General features: G+C 44.9%; 1 long non-coding RNA gene across 3 annotated transcripts in view; it reads right to left on the bottom strand.

Moving 5' to 3' along the window:
- The window catches only part of LOC125700069 (uncharacterized), a 56,949-nt gene extending 45,132 nt beyond the window's left edge, over positions 1–11,817 (bottom strand). For all 3 annotated transcript variants that reach the window (XR_007379772.1, XR_007379773.1, XR_007379771.1), the window contains exon 1: positions 11,666–11,817. This is a non-coding gene — a long non-coding RNA (uncharacterized LOC125700069). The remainder of the gene's footprint in view (positions 1–11,665) is intronic.
- Positions 11,818–14,743: the final 2,926 nt, after the last annotated feature.

Raw genomic sequence — 14,743 nt, 5'->3', positions numbered from 1 at the left:
CCAGGGAGTGAAGTCTGTACCCAATCTTGATCCAGCACGATGCACCAGACATAAAGGTAATTAATAATAAAAAAAATGCATGTCAGCAGAACTACACTGCTAAAACTGATAATGCAGTAATAGGAGCACAGCAAGAGGAAGGGAAAAAAAATCTTTCCATTTAGCCATTATAAGTGGAAATAATACAGTCAGTGGAAATCTCAGTGTTCATCTGAAAGGAGGAAAGCAGAACTGACAGCTAAGAATCAACTTTGAGGATCAGATTTTTGTTGTTGTTTTCTTTTCCCCCCCACCTCAAGACTTGAGCAGAGGTTACAAGCTGCTGCACAGCAGCTGTGGACACAGCTGTCCATTCCAATTCCATTCCATAGTATCCACTTTCAAGTTAGGCAGATTTCAACACTGATTAGGAACAGGCTTTTCCTCAGCACATGATTCTAACAAGTTGTGCCATCTCCCAGGGCACACTGCCTCACAACCCTTACTGGCTCTGGAGACACAGCACAAATCCACGCCTACAATCATAACATTTTACTTCTGCAGAACTGAAGCCAAGCAAAGGAGAACAGCTCTGTCCTGTTCGTGCACCTTGCTGCCCCAGGGCACCTCTTCTCAAGGTTACACCACAGCTTCCAGCTGTGTGTGCAGGCAATGCATCTTCAGCTGCCAGTGGGCAATAATAGAGACCATTCATTTTCCATAGACAAGAGCACAAAGCTAAGGTGTCTGCACATTTAATTGAAATTATGATGGGAATTAATTACAAGATTAACAGCCCCTTAAAGTGATATGACAGAAATGCCCGTAACTGAAGTATGGGTTTGATAGGACTGTGAGTTCATGAGAAATGGCAGCATTGTGCACGCAGATGAAAAGAAAATGACACGTGACAGTTCCAGAAGGAGATGGGGATCGAGAAGGTTTGTACACACCAAAATTTCTTTTAAATTCTACAACTATGAGAGACATTTCAAAATGTGCACAGAAACGCAGAGTAAGTTGGATCCCGGGCAGCAGAATCGAGGAGAGGGGAAAAACTCACCAGGTGCATAAGAGCTAATCCTGTAGGAGCAGAGCTTGCAAAATGCACACATCCAATTGCTCGTTTGTGTAGGTTACCTGCTATGATTTTGTATTAATTACAGCACTGCCAAATTTAAGTGGAAAAAAGATAAACTTTTTCTTGTACTTGTTTTCTTGCACCCTGTTCTGAGGATCCTTTGTCTGAAAGAACAGTAATACTATGGATTTTATTGCCAAATGTTTTCAATACATTCCTTTAATACGGCATTTGGTTGAGAATTTCAGACTGAAGGGCAGATGTGGTGCAGCCCTTCAGCTCCCACATCCACACAGAAAAAACAAGATGGGGAAGATAGCTCCTCCAAACAAAGAATTAATCAACTTTTAATAATGAAATGTTTCTGCAGGCATCAAATCCTGCCCTCACTGTGGACAATGGAGCCTTACCATTAACTTCAGTGGAATGAAGATGCAGCCCCTGGCTGTATTTTGTGTAAGTTACATCACTGTTGGACTCAGCTCCCAATGGAAATTGCATTCATATAGCTCCAGACCAATTCTGACGTCCTCCTAAACACTTTGAAATATTTTCTTCTTGCTTCCACTCACACACACAGAGGTTTCCTTTCCTTTAAGTATGATAGCAATTAAGACAAATTATTTAGATTAATTCATCTTTCAGGCATTATACAGTGCAGGTTTATTTTTAAAGCAAGGCTTATCTCTTTCCAAAGCCAGCACCTGCACACATTAGCCCTAGTGCAGCTCAGAGAGCTCAGCTCAGCCCAAGAGTTGCCATCCTGGAAGCAGCTGAGCAGCTCATGGCACACAGAGCTAAATGCCACCTTCCTCATCCTCCATTGTCCTGAGCCCATGTTCCAGACACCCATCGTGCTGAGCAGTCACACACCAAGCAACCCTGCAGGGCAGGGAGTCAGACAGTGCATTTATACAGCATGCCACAGCTGTCCAGAGCAGCTTTGAACAGGATCCCAAATGCTAAAAATGATGGCTCAATCTATGCTAGTCACCCTGCTTTAGAAGCAATGCAGATCTTTGCAGCACGCCTCCCCAAACCACACTGCAAACAGCTTCCCTACTTATCCCATAGAGCAGCAAGTTCTGTTTGCTTTGCCTTCTCTTCAGAGCCTTACCCATGAAGTGGTGAAAACCAGAAGGAAATATACACAGTGCCATTCTGTTGTCTGTACTGCTGTTAAGCTTCTTCTCTAGCTTATATCAATGCGTGAGTAACAGTGCCAACACTTCGGTATGTGCGTGCTTAATTAAAAGGAATATCATAAAATAAAAAGACATATCTTAACAGGATTGGAAGCATTATGGTCTGGAGCTGTTTTCCTGTTGTTACAGATAGCCATCTCCTTCCTTTTGGTCTTTTGGACAGCCCAATGCTCTCACAGCTGTGCTCCATCTTCAGGCACTCAGCACATCCTCCTTCAGCCTGTGCCACTGCCCCAGCAAAGTCCACGTGCACCCATACAAACACAGATGGATCTACATCCCCAGAACCCTCCTCCGCCCCAACTCCTGCAGCTGAACAACTGTATTCAGACACCCTCCAAGATCTCTGCTCTGCAGTCACAACATAGGGGTACATGACAAACAAGAAAACAGACTGCCTCAGTAAGTTCCTCACCTACACAGCTCGAAGACACCAGGCCAGCACCTGCAGGCTCCAATAGAAGCCAGATTCCCGTTTCCCCTCCTATGCTGTGCTCTCTCATGTGAGACACACCTTTCTGTGCAATGTGCCCCTGGGGGCTGCGGTGATGGGTTGGCCAATTACATGGAGAGGAGAGGAATTTGACGAATGGATCATTTTTGGTGCACTCTGCACTTTTGACTCATAAATCCCACAGAAAACAAGGTAAATGGAGCATAACTTATTAATGAACAGAGCCCTAAACATCAAATGATCTGCTGTGAATCATCAGCTGGAATTGTAGAGCCTTCGCATCGTGCTACTCATATCATGCTGCTGTGGTTTGCAGTGTACAAACTCTGCAGCCCAGCAGTAAGTCTTACAAGATAATCTAGGGAATAACATCCTGCTTTATTTAAAGCATGGCAGAGCACAGAGCTTGCCAGACCTTCAGACTGCAACCTCCCAAGAGGTGATCTTGCAAATTTCACCTTGCATGCAGGGCTGAGAACACTGTTAAGCCCATGATGGATCGTGCAGCTTGCACGAGGCACACACAGACAGACACCCTAAATCTCACTGTGAAGCCAAGGGAAACCCAAGTGGCTCCAGAGGGGCCCCAACTGAGCTTTCTGTGCAGTGAAGTAACTTGGAAGGAGTACAACTCTGCAGAAGTACATCATTTCTAACTCTTTGCTGCTGGGTGGAAAGGGACGATCCTACCAGGTGTGCAAATTCACCAGGTTCCAGATGAAACCTGTAACACTTTTTTTTCTGGATAATAATGCTATGTACCTAAGTTGGAAAATTGACCTATTTTTATATAATGCTTACTGTAGATCTTCCTGGAGATACTGTCATTGCTGAAAGGAAAAGGTTCTACTCATTTTGTCATCTTCAAATCAATTTTCCATAGGAGGCTTGAGTACCCACATAACACATGGTGTTTATTTAGTATATGACAGATGAGCAAGACTTGCTGCTAAATCCCAATATTGATGTGCTGAAGGTACATTATGAGGAAGCAGGGTCAGGCTGAAGTTACCAATCTAGTTGAGTAACGTGGGCTGCTTAGTTTGGCATCCCTTTCTGCAGACATCCCTGCCTTTGGCAGGATCACAGACAACAAGGAAAACAGTGTAAATGCATTAAACTGAGCAGCAAGATTGCACGAGCCCGTCTCTCTTAGACAAAGCATATTAACTATTGATAAATTCCACTTCAGATTGGAATTGAGAAGTCCTAGCCAATATTTACTGAAAACAAATCACCTCCACAGAGCTAGCCAGTACTTGACTTCCTCCATAAATGCCACTGAGAGCCAAAGCTGCAAAAATAAAACCATGTGGCACGAGCATTTGTTTGACTTGGGAGGGGAAGCAGAGACAGAAAGACAAAGTCCTCCAGCACCAGCCAAGGAACCTCTTCTGACATCACCCAATTCCCTCAGACCCAGCCTTCTCCTCACATCTACAGGAGAAATATACTTCTTCAGCATAAAGAAAAGGGAGACAGGATATAAAAACATGAAAGTTTTGCTATTATAACAGGAAATCAATCACCTTCAAGACCTCTTTGGAAGCATGAAGTTGTCAGAAGCAGCAGCAGGGACAATTTACCATCCCTCCTCATGTATATTCTGGCCATTTCAGGAGTGGTCAGCTATGCTAAGCTGCATCATGCAGGTCCACTCCAGAGGCTGCCTTAATTTCTCACACGTTACACCATCCCTAAACACAGACACTTGGGTGCTGCCAAGCAAATCCTGGGCAGACACAGGCTGCTGCCAGCTCTTCCAATGTGAGGCTGTGGCTCTCATTCCCACCTGCTTCCAGCGATCAAATGCTTCACACGGTGCTGATGCAGCCACTGCCAAGAGACTATGAAAGAGCAAAATGATTTTTCTTCACCCTTTTTTGTATTTAGGATAATGGCTTTTCTACAAGCCAAATAGAAAACTGCATTAATGTGTTTCCATGGGCAAAGCTGGAGAACACTGTAAATTGCCTTGCTTAATGGACTCGGGAATTCAGTTATCCATTCAGAAACTTCAGACTTTTAAGCGAGACCGAATCGAATGGTTTAGACCTCGGGAAGTGAACACACAGCTTCACAGCTCTGTGGTGTCATTATTTATGTCTGCTGGACGCGATGGAACAAATGTCTGTGGGAAGGAAGGAGACCCATGCCCACTACTGCTCCCAGCACAGGGGCACTCTGCATCCTTCAGGGCACCGTACAATTTCCATCAGCACAGAAGAGCAAGCAGAAGGACCTGTGGGCATCTGTATCTGATTCTAAACACATTGCAATGGCCAACACCAAGTGTGGTTTTACCATGCTAAAAAAAAAATATATATATATAAATAGAAGAAATCAATTGATCACCCTGCTGGGGCAGCAACTGCCCATGCAGAGAACAGAAAGCTGCGGGTGCACCAACAATTCCAAGGGCTGCACAGCAAGCCCTGAGCTGGGAGCCCAATGAGAGCAATGACCATGCTGTTCTTCCAGGTGATTCTCACCCACGTCCCTTTTGGAGGATGCTACAACCCCTGGAGCTGGCAGAGGGACAGAGCCCCCACCTGCACCTCCTGCTCCAGACAGCTTACACTCTTCCTTATTAATAATAAATTAGTTATAATGAATGCACGGCCATAGGGGACAAGCTGCTGACCTAAGTTAGAATTTCCCTTGCTCCAGGCAGATGAGAAGGTATCTGTCCAAGCTGGTGCCAAAGAAAGCTGCCTCCTCCCGACCATCACACACTGCTGTGATTGCACAAGTAGGGTGGGAAAAAGGAAACCCTTTTGGGGTTTCCTTTCCAAGCCCTTTTGGAAGGTGTATAAAAACCCACAAGCCACACAGGTGAGCCAATGTCCTTAGCAATTTACGTGAACTATAAAATACAGCAGAGAGCACAGGTCCCAGGACTGATTACTGCTCATTTATGGAAGCATGAGTACATGCACACCCCACACCAACAACTATATATATATATATCCACAGCTACAACCTAAAGCAGAACTAAAATGTATTGAAAATATTTAATTCTTTTATCTCCTGAGCAGCTTAACTGCCCAGAGGGATTTTCTTTCCCCAGGCTGAAAAGAAGAAAACAAAACCAAACAGCCCTCACTTCTCAGATTAGATACTGAACACCAGATTCCAGCTGGGAGCTCAGGCACCTGCGGTGCAGTATTTATAAATGAAAGCACTGACATGACTTTAAATACAGTGTCACCAGAAACTTAATTATACAGCCACAAGTCTCTAATTGGAAGTCACGGAGCAATATATTGGCTTTGGCCTGTGGTTTGACACTCACCCAACCACTTTCCCAGGGTTGTTTGTGTTATCTGTCTCTGGTTTGAGCAGTGGTGTTTGTTTGCAGGCTGTGGTAGGATTAGCCCCATTTATCTTTGCTTGCTTTGTTTCCTTGAGCACATCCTGAGCTCACAGGGTTTGTTTTGGTGCGCAGGGAACAGCCTCTGCCTTGCTTCACTCAGCCTAAGAGCACACTCACGCTGGCCCAAGCCCAATATTTGATGCATCCAAAAAAGTATTTCCCTTTTGAACTAGCACACGGGTGTCCTACCAGTAAGACAAGCTCAGGAACCCCAGCTTCTCCCCAGACTCTTCAGTGCTCCATTGTTTGCATTCCTACTTCATTAGAAACACCACAGGGCAGCCTCCAAAAGGACAAGTGGAGGAGCCACTGAAGGGCAGGTTCAGCAAATGGGGAAGGATGGAGCCAGTACCATGTTGGGCTGAGCACATGTCTGCACGGCCCTAAGAACCCATAAGAACAGCCCTAAGTAACAACTCCCACACCCCTCCCCCAAAAAAGGCCCATTTGGAACCAGGATAACTGGGCAAAAGGACAAAAAAAAAACTTATGAGGAATAGTGATGGACAAGTTGTTCTTCATTTGCGTGCCCACATGGAAGCTGTCACAGTCCTGCTGTTTGTGCAGGCATCCCTCACAGCACAGATCCTTCAGCATTTTTCATCTTTCCCATCAGTATATTAAAGATTCATCACAGTTATCAGTTCCAGCTCCACATTAATAACCATGAGGACAGGTAACAGCCTCAGCAACACCACCACGTGCTGGATCAGGGGGTCAGCAGGGAAAGACCTGAAAACCTCAGTGGTGACAGAGACAAGCCCCAGACTGTCACCTGCTTTCAGATGTGAAACCCTCCAGCAGGAATATGAATATCTATGGACCAGTGGCACCAACTGGGCACGTGAGTTAAGGAAGTACAAGGCAGGAGAACAAGACAAGATGATGTTAAAATCATACATTTTCAGTTTGAAGAAAGAATCAGATTTTGGAAGGTGAAGCGCTCCCATGTCAGTGTCTGTACACGAGACAGGGCAGGTGAGCAGCCAGGAAAGAACCCCTGGGTGGAAGGGAAAGCTTTGTTCCTCTATTTTTGAGTTGAGAAATATGGTTAGGTGGAAAATACAGGACACTGAGGATGTGCCATTAGTGCTCTAAGTAATTTCTTCAGAGTTTTTATCTAGAAATATTTAACACTTAAGTTCAAAAATAATAACACAAATTTCACTAGAAAAATTGATTTTAAATATAGAAAAACTCATGCTTAATCATGTAACTACAAGGCTTTTAAGTTTTTCAGACTGATTTATCATAGGTGCAAGGTTTGGTTAGCTTTCCTCCAAGCATCCCTTTCACATCCACACTTCTCCCAGTCACCGTGCAGCTTCCCACCTGAGTGGGACACAGAACTTGTTTGATCTTAAAGAAAGAATGGCCAAGAATTGCTGATGGTGCTGAGGAAGCCCTCCACAACCTCTGAGTGCCAGAATCATCACTGCAAGTGTTGTCTTCCTCCACCTGCATCATACTTGGAGGCTGATGCCCGCAGCTCCACATTTGGAAGCAAGAGATGGCAGTTGCTGCCACTGCTTGAGCTGGGAGCTCCCAACCCAGCTGAATTCCCCTTCATTTAATATCTCTTGTTTCCAAACACAGCCAGAGACACCGACAGGCAACCTCTGACTGAGTCAAGGGCTCTACTCTGTGCACAGCGTTGTCAGAGATCCTCCATGGCTAATAAGATAACGATGCCATTGATAATACATCTTAAATTAAGGGTTACGAAGAGCTGAGACAATAAATCCACTCAGCTTCAGATAGCCTGCAGAAACACGACCTTTTCTCCATCGTTTATAACACAGAAGGCTGAAGAGAGCACCCAATCCAATTATATGTGTATTTACCTAATCCACCAGTGAAAGGCCTTTACATCTCCTTAATTCCAGCACTCTGCTCAGGCAGCAGTCACATCCCACCCAGAGGGAAGGGTTTGATGACTGCCATGCGTGAGCCCCACTCCTTGGCTTGGTTATCACCTTCTCCAGCCCCTGCTCACTGCCCTCCCGTGTAATTAGGCACAGACATTGTCTTCCTGCTGGATTATGAAGTCGTTAAGGCAGGTATCATCTTTTTGAGCTATGACTGTACAGTATCTAACACAGCCAGAGCCTAATCCTTGGCTGGAGCTCCTAATCACTGCAGTACATTTCTATAATGAAGATATTTCATTATCAGCTGTAAACTGAAGAGTCAGCTCTCAGTTTTCTGGGATAACTGAAGGACAGATATCTAACAGGGCAAAGAAAAAAAAAAGAAAAAGAAAAAGAAAAAAGGTTAGAAAGGCTCATATGAACTGAGCACAATATGCCTTTACAGTTCATGTATGAAATTACTGAATGAAGCCAGCATTCTCAGAGCCAGGTTTCCTACTGGCACCCAGGGCAAGTCCCAGCCTTGCCAGCCTCCAATGGCAGGCTCCCATACTCAGAATGGAACAGCAAAGAGTGAACTTTGGAGTTTTACCCAACATTAAGTCTGGTCTCAGTTTTTTGGGTAAAAGCTACAGAATATGTAAACCTCGAGATTGCTTCCAGAAAACCTTCTTCTCATAAGAGAAGCAGATGAAGTAAGAAATAATACTTCAATAAATCAGACACTTGTAGTCTTCAACAGGTCTATGTTTGCATAAACTGTGCCTTACCAGACAGTAACATAGGTCACTTGGAGATGATTTCCCCTTTTCCTTGCCCTGCAAAGCAAAATATGATTTATATTCTGTTTGCAGGCGAGCCAAGTAAAATGCTCAATTATAAATAGCTCTTGTAAACATAATCCTTCCAACTGGAATATTTGTACATGATCTTAATAACAATTTCAGTTACAAAACCTAATTAGATCGGTTCCTCATCCCAGCCCAGGCCCCATGCAATGCCCAGTGCAGGTTGGCAGTTGTGGGATATGAGCCACCCCACAGCAAACCCTCAGTAGATGCAGGTGTCCCAACTCCACCAGGTCCAGAGACTATGACAGCCCCAAAAATGATCTAAGTGGTCCCCAGTATAAGTGAAAACCAGGGCCCATTATTCTTATTTATGTAGAGCCAAAACACACACTTCCTAAAGCTAAGTCTGCATTCAGCAGATGAAATATTTTTATAACTTAGCCACCAAGGTTATAGAGAGGTAGAGGGGAATGTATATCAATGCTGATAGGAGTTTTTTCCCCAGATGTATTTACTAGGATAGATCATCTTCCACAGGTAATGGGACACGAGACATTACTTTTATGCTCAGTCTAATTGCTCAGCCATCACGAGGTGCTACCAAGTTGGGAAGCACTAACTCCAACTAATCGAGCTTCAGACTCGAGGCCACCAAAAACTGCAAAGCTGAAACTACAGATTAAAGATGACATTTAAGAGCCAAGAAGACTGTGATAGAAAGCTGAAAACATTTCAATCAGGAGAGAGCATTTACTACATCTGCTCTGCCAGGGCTTGGCCATCCAAGGAACCTGAAGTACAAATGACCAGAGGAAAAAGAGTAAGAGCTAGCTGTATGAAATTAGACTGCTTTACTTTTTTTGAGAGTTTGTTCCTGCTCTTTGCTATCACAGCTCAGTGTATGATAACAAATGCAGTAGCACACACAGTTACTTTGACATCAAACCAAGAATAATTACAAGCGAGGCCTGCATGAATTGCCTTCAAAAAACAAGAGACTTCCATTTTTATAACACTGTCCCTTTTCACTGAGAGCAGAGAAAAACCTTCAAGTTCAGTGTTAAATCAAAATTTACTTCCAGAGAGGCACAGGCTCTCCTACAACGGCAGCATCTTCACCTGGGAGCACCCAGATATCTCGTAGTCCCTGGATTCCCTGATGAAACCATTGGAAAGGGCAGCAGAAAAGAGAGCAGCATCTCAGGCTAGGATTGGGCAATCCAAACAGCCTGGGATTACAGAAAGGTTTGTATCCCATCAGGCAACAAACTGCCATAACCCAAATCCATGCATCACACTCAAGCAGCTCCCCAGAGGCTCCCCTCCATTGCCTCCAAAATACCAGAGCTGTATACAGCTTAACCATACAAGTTCAGAGGGCATCAGCCCTGGCAAAAGTGAGAGCCTGAAGGATGAGCCCCACCACGAGCAGCGCCTTGGAAACTCCTCTTTTGATTTCATGGGAGGTAGTTCGTACCTAAACACTTGAGGTAAGCAAATATCCGCGCTGTGCTCGAGCTCTGCTATACAAAATAGCACATGAAACAGCACTAAAGATGCACGGAATCAAAGGCAAACTATTTCACAAGATCTAAGACAACTTAAACCACTGAAATAAAACCATAGCAATGCAAGGGAACGCAACCAGCTCTGGATGCATCAGGTGCAGTGACTCAGGCAATCAAGATTTTGCTCTTAAGGGCCAGACAAGGGCACCTGCACACAGGCATCACCCCCAGCCCTTTGGTAAAGAGGAACAAGGCTCTTTCTTAAAAGCACCCACGAAGCCAAACCTCAGGAAGGACAAAGCTGGCAGGGCTTTGCTGAAGGAGATGCTAATAACTATCAGCACAGATCGGCTTTAAACCTCAGAAAGGCACTCAGCAGCCTCAGGTCCTCCTTTCTGCTATGGAAAAGCACAGGACAAAAATGCTTTCAAAACAATGTTGCTTCTATCCATTAACCAACATATTTACTAAATAACCAGATGAGGACAGTATGAGCAAACAGAGAGACATTTTGATATGCTGATTTGTACATCCAGAAAGACCTACCGTGCAATGATTACACAGTTGGTTAACTTTGGGGAGAAGCTTCACCTTTTTATTAAGAAAAAGGAATGCAATTATAAGTTTGGTGTGAAACAATTTATCCCACACTCGGTATTTCTTTCTCTCCATCAGTTTATTGCTTCAAAATTATTTATCTCATTATTTATCTCTCTGTTTGTTTTTGAAGGACATCTTTCGTGCCTCCGAGCCACTTTATTCATTAGTTCTCCAGAGTTCATGTCCCATTTCATTATGTTTTAATCTTTACAGTTGTTAATTTGCATTTCATTTCCTGTAGTAGCAAAAAAAAAAATTACTAACAAAAAAGTTATTTGTAAATATTAATACAAGTCAACCGATAATCATCCAGGGAAGCATCGTACAGCAATAACAATTACCTGCGTCTGAGGCAGAAAAAGGCAATTCTAATAATTATAGCAAGGAAAAGCACTTTTGAAAGGGCACAGCACCTCCTCAGAAGTGCTGCTGGGCCATTCTGAAGCAGCACTTGTAATTAACAAGGGCTTACTAAGAAGAGGAGCTGCCCCAAAGGACAGCAAGGCCTGCATGGTGATCTGAGGACCCCCAGGAGCTGGGCTGCCTCCTGCCCCACAGTCCATGGAATGCAAGCAGCTGCTTGACTTACAGCCTAACTATAATGCTTGCTTATAAAAACCAGACCAGAGAAAAAGAAAAACCTACAATCTTAAACCAAGAAAGCAAGCAAACCAAGCATGTGAGGCTTCTCTCTTGTGCACAGCTTCCACCACCAGCTCTCAGCACTGCACTACAATTTCTATTTTCTCTTAGAAACAGTGCAGCTTAAAGACCAAAAAGAACATGAAAACATAACTCACCCCAACCATCCTGCAGGCTCCAAGCTGTGCTGGTCTGGGCACAGAACAAAGCAGCACATCACCTCCAGGAGAGGTATCTTTACCCAAATGGAGCAAATAATTTCAGTTGTGGGTAATTACCCTCATTAGATAAATACTAGGCAGACTCATTAACTTTCACAGAAAAAAGCCCTGAGTGACCCAAAATAGGAGTGGTGAGCTGCAGGCTGGCCTGGCTCCTGCGTTAAGCATCCACAGCTGTGAGAAGTTACAGAGGATAAGGGCTGCCAGGAGCTGCTCATTAGAAAACCTCCACAAAGGAGAACAGGGGAGAAAGGGCTCTGGTATTTAGCCTTGCACCTTTGCACCTCTGCTTCTCCCCTCCGAAGTCCCTATTTTATCCCATGGAGAATCCCACAAGCCATGCTGTCTGTTTCAGTGTCACTGCACTTCCCCAGAACACGGCTGTGCATCCATAGGGGAACAGTCACTACAGAGCAGGTTCTGAGCAGAGCCTAACAAAGCCTTGCCCAGACATCCAGCTCTCTGGTGCTGGAGGGAGGATTGCCTCTAATTCTTCACACCTGTTGAGCTTTCCTAACGGCTCCATCAGGTGGTACCAAAGCACCCATCTAAGCCACTTCTCCGTCCATCACAGACAGCTGCACAGAGAAATCAGACAGCTCGATGGGCTTAGCCCTCATAAAAAAAAATGGATGAGGTGTATCTCTTAATGCTCTTCCTCTCCAGCTCCTCTGAGATCCCGCAGGTGATTTACTGGGGCAGCTCTGCACCATGCACGTGGCACAGGGCCTCTCAGCAGCCAACCAAAGGGGCTGTTAGGAGAACAGAATGCCCAAAGAGCTTTGCCCTGATCTAGTCCTGAAGACTGATCTGAGGAAGAAATGAAATCCTTGTGATGAAGAGCCAAAGAAACACTGCAGAACATTTCTGTAATGCGCCAGTATAAAACTAAGAAGTGAAAGGAGCTATTGTAAATGCAGCCCTGGTGCCTGCTGAGTGTTTGCTGTGTAGGAAACAATCATTTCATATCAGTGTAAATGCACCCTTCATACATCATTTCCCTTGTACTTTTACACCATAGTGAATAATACAACAGGAAAAGGATCAAAACAGCCCTTGCTGCTGCTGGAGTGGATTCAGGGTGAGGTGGGGCAAGGAGCCCATGTGCTCCCAACCAAACCCCATCCATCGCAGACCCCTGCAGGCCTGTAGCAAGATCACAGCCCCATTTCCTTTCCCCCAACACTCTGAAACAAATGTTACATTATTTACTAAACAAATCCCTGTTCCATACACTAAAATACTTACAAAAAGTCTCCTAGTTTTCTGATTGCTTAATTGCTGTCTGTAGCACTAAGGATCTTAGCTCAAAATTAGCCTCCCCAGTAAAATCTGGAAAATAGAACCTTCCTAGGCAAGAGATCTGAGATCATTTACAGTGACCGTTAACTGAGAGAAGCTTTGGGGCTGATTTCAGACACGCACCATCCTCATGGATTTTCCCTTGCAGGAACATGAATTTGTTTCAGGGGAGTTTCAACATTAATGTCGTCCCATGATTTTTTTTTCTCCTGTGTCTTAGAGGAAGGGAAAGGTTGGGGTGGCTGAGGCAGTGCCCTGCAGAGCCCCTGCAGAACAGACCCACTGTCCCACAGAGCTGGGAATTTCCACATTTCCTGAACCATGCATTTTCTGGAATAATGAGCCAGGTTTTGCTCTCCCTAAACAAAGTCTGCAGCAATGCCACGTGAGTTCTGCTGGGCATTAGGGTGATGCAGCTGCAGGCAGGGAGGCTTTAGCTGGCAGATAAACCACATTTGGCAGAGCAGTCCCTGATTCTGCACTGGCTGTGCTGATATTCAGGTGAGAAAAGCACAGGAGGATAGATGAATTAAAAAAAGGTATATATCTCAAGCAAGATGGAACCAAAATAACAGAAGGACCCACGCAAATGTTAGGCAAAGACAACAGCCCCATCCCTGTTCCAAGAGCTTTAATTTGGGGTGAGTTTACTCTTCTTCTCCCTTTTCCCAGGCCCATTCAGGACAAGCTGGCACCAGTTCTTTAGCATCATGCACACACAGTGCCGAGAGGGAAGCCAAGGCCCCCACTCTGACCAGCTTAAATGTTAAACAAATGCACAAAAGCTCTCTTAATCATCCTCAGTTTTGCTTTCTTCTTCCCTGCCTCCATCCCCCCTCAAATCTATCTCCATGGATCCTGAAAACCTCGGGAGCAGCTCAGGGTTTTAAGCAGTTCACACCACTGCAAATCCTCCTTAGCCCCACTCTCCCTTCCATCTCTGCTGCACCCAAGCCCTCCTTGCCTGGCTGCTGCCTCCATGCTGCTTGCTCACTGCAGGCTTTCCAAAGCTCTCCCAGACTCGTGCAGGGTTTCATAGACTCACTCAGGTTGAAACGACCACCTCAATTCCCCAACCCCAACCACAGCCCACCCCACCTTGCCCACTGACCATGTCACCCAGTGCCACATCCCCACGGCCCTGGAGCACCTCAGGGACAGGGACTCCCCACTCCCTGGCTGCCTGTGCTGACAGCTCTTTCAGAGAAGAGGGAATGAGGTCTGAGCCAGCTCCCATAGAGCCTCCGTGCAGCCGTGCCCTCGACGTTACTGCAGTTCCCTCCCCAGTGATAACAGCAGAGCACACCTTTTGACTTTGGCTCGTGAAACGATCATTAGCAATGATGCATCAAAACATTTTTGATGAGCGAATGATAAAAGTAAACAGGACACAGTGATCGTCGGGCTTATTTACAGCGAGGTGAAACACTGCTGTTGTCAATTTTGGAAAGTGACTTTGAAGGAACTTTCTAAAGGGGATACTGAGAATGCTTCCTCTCCCCCACCTGCAAACAACCGTAACCATTATAGATAGCATTTCTAAAATGGCAGGTACATAGAAACAGAGACTCTTATTTTCTGTCAAAATTGTTTTATAGAGCCATTTTTTCCCCTTGTTTAAGGCGGCAGCACTCATTTACAACATTAAACAACGTGATTTATGTACTTTAGCAGAGCTTACTACATTTAAATGTTTGGGGCATTTCATTTTTA

This window comes from Lagopus muta, chromosome 14 (assembly GCF_023343835.1).
Source record: "Lagopus muta isolate bLagMut1 chromosome 14, bLagMut1 primary, whole genome shotgun sequence".
Taxonomy (NCBI): domain Eukaryota; kingdom Metazoa; phylum Chordata; class Aves; order Galliformes; family Phasianidae; genus Lagopus; species Lagopus muta.
This window is presented reverse-complemented; position numbering and strand designations above follow the sequence as displayed.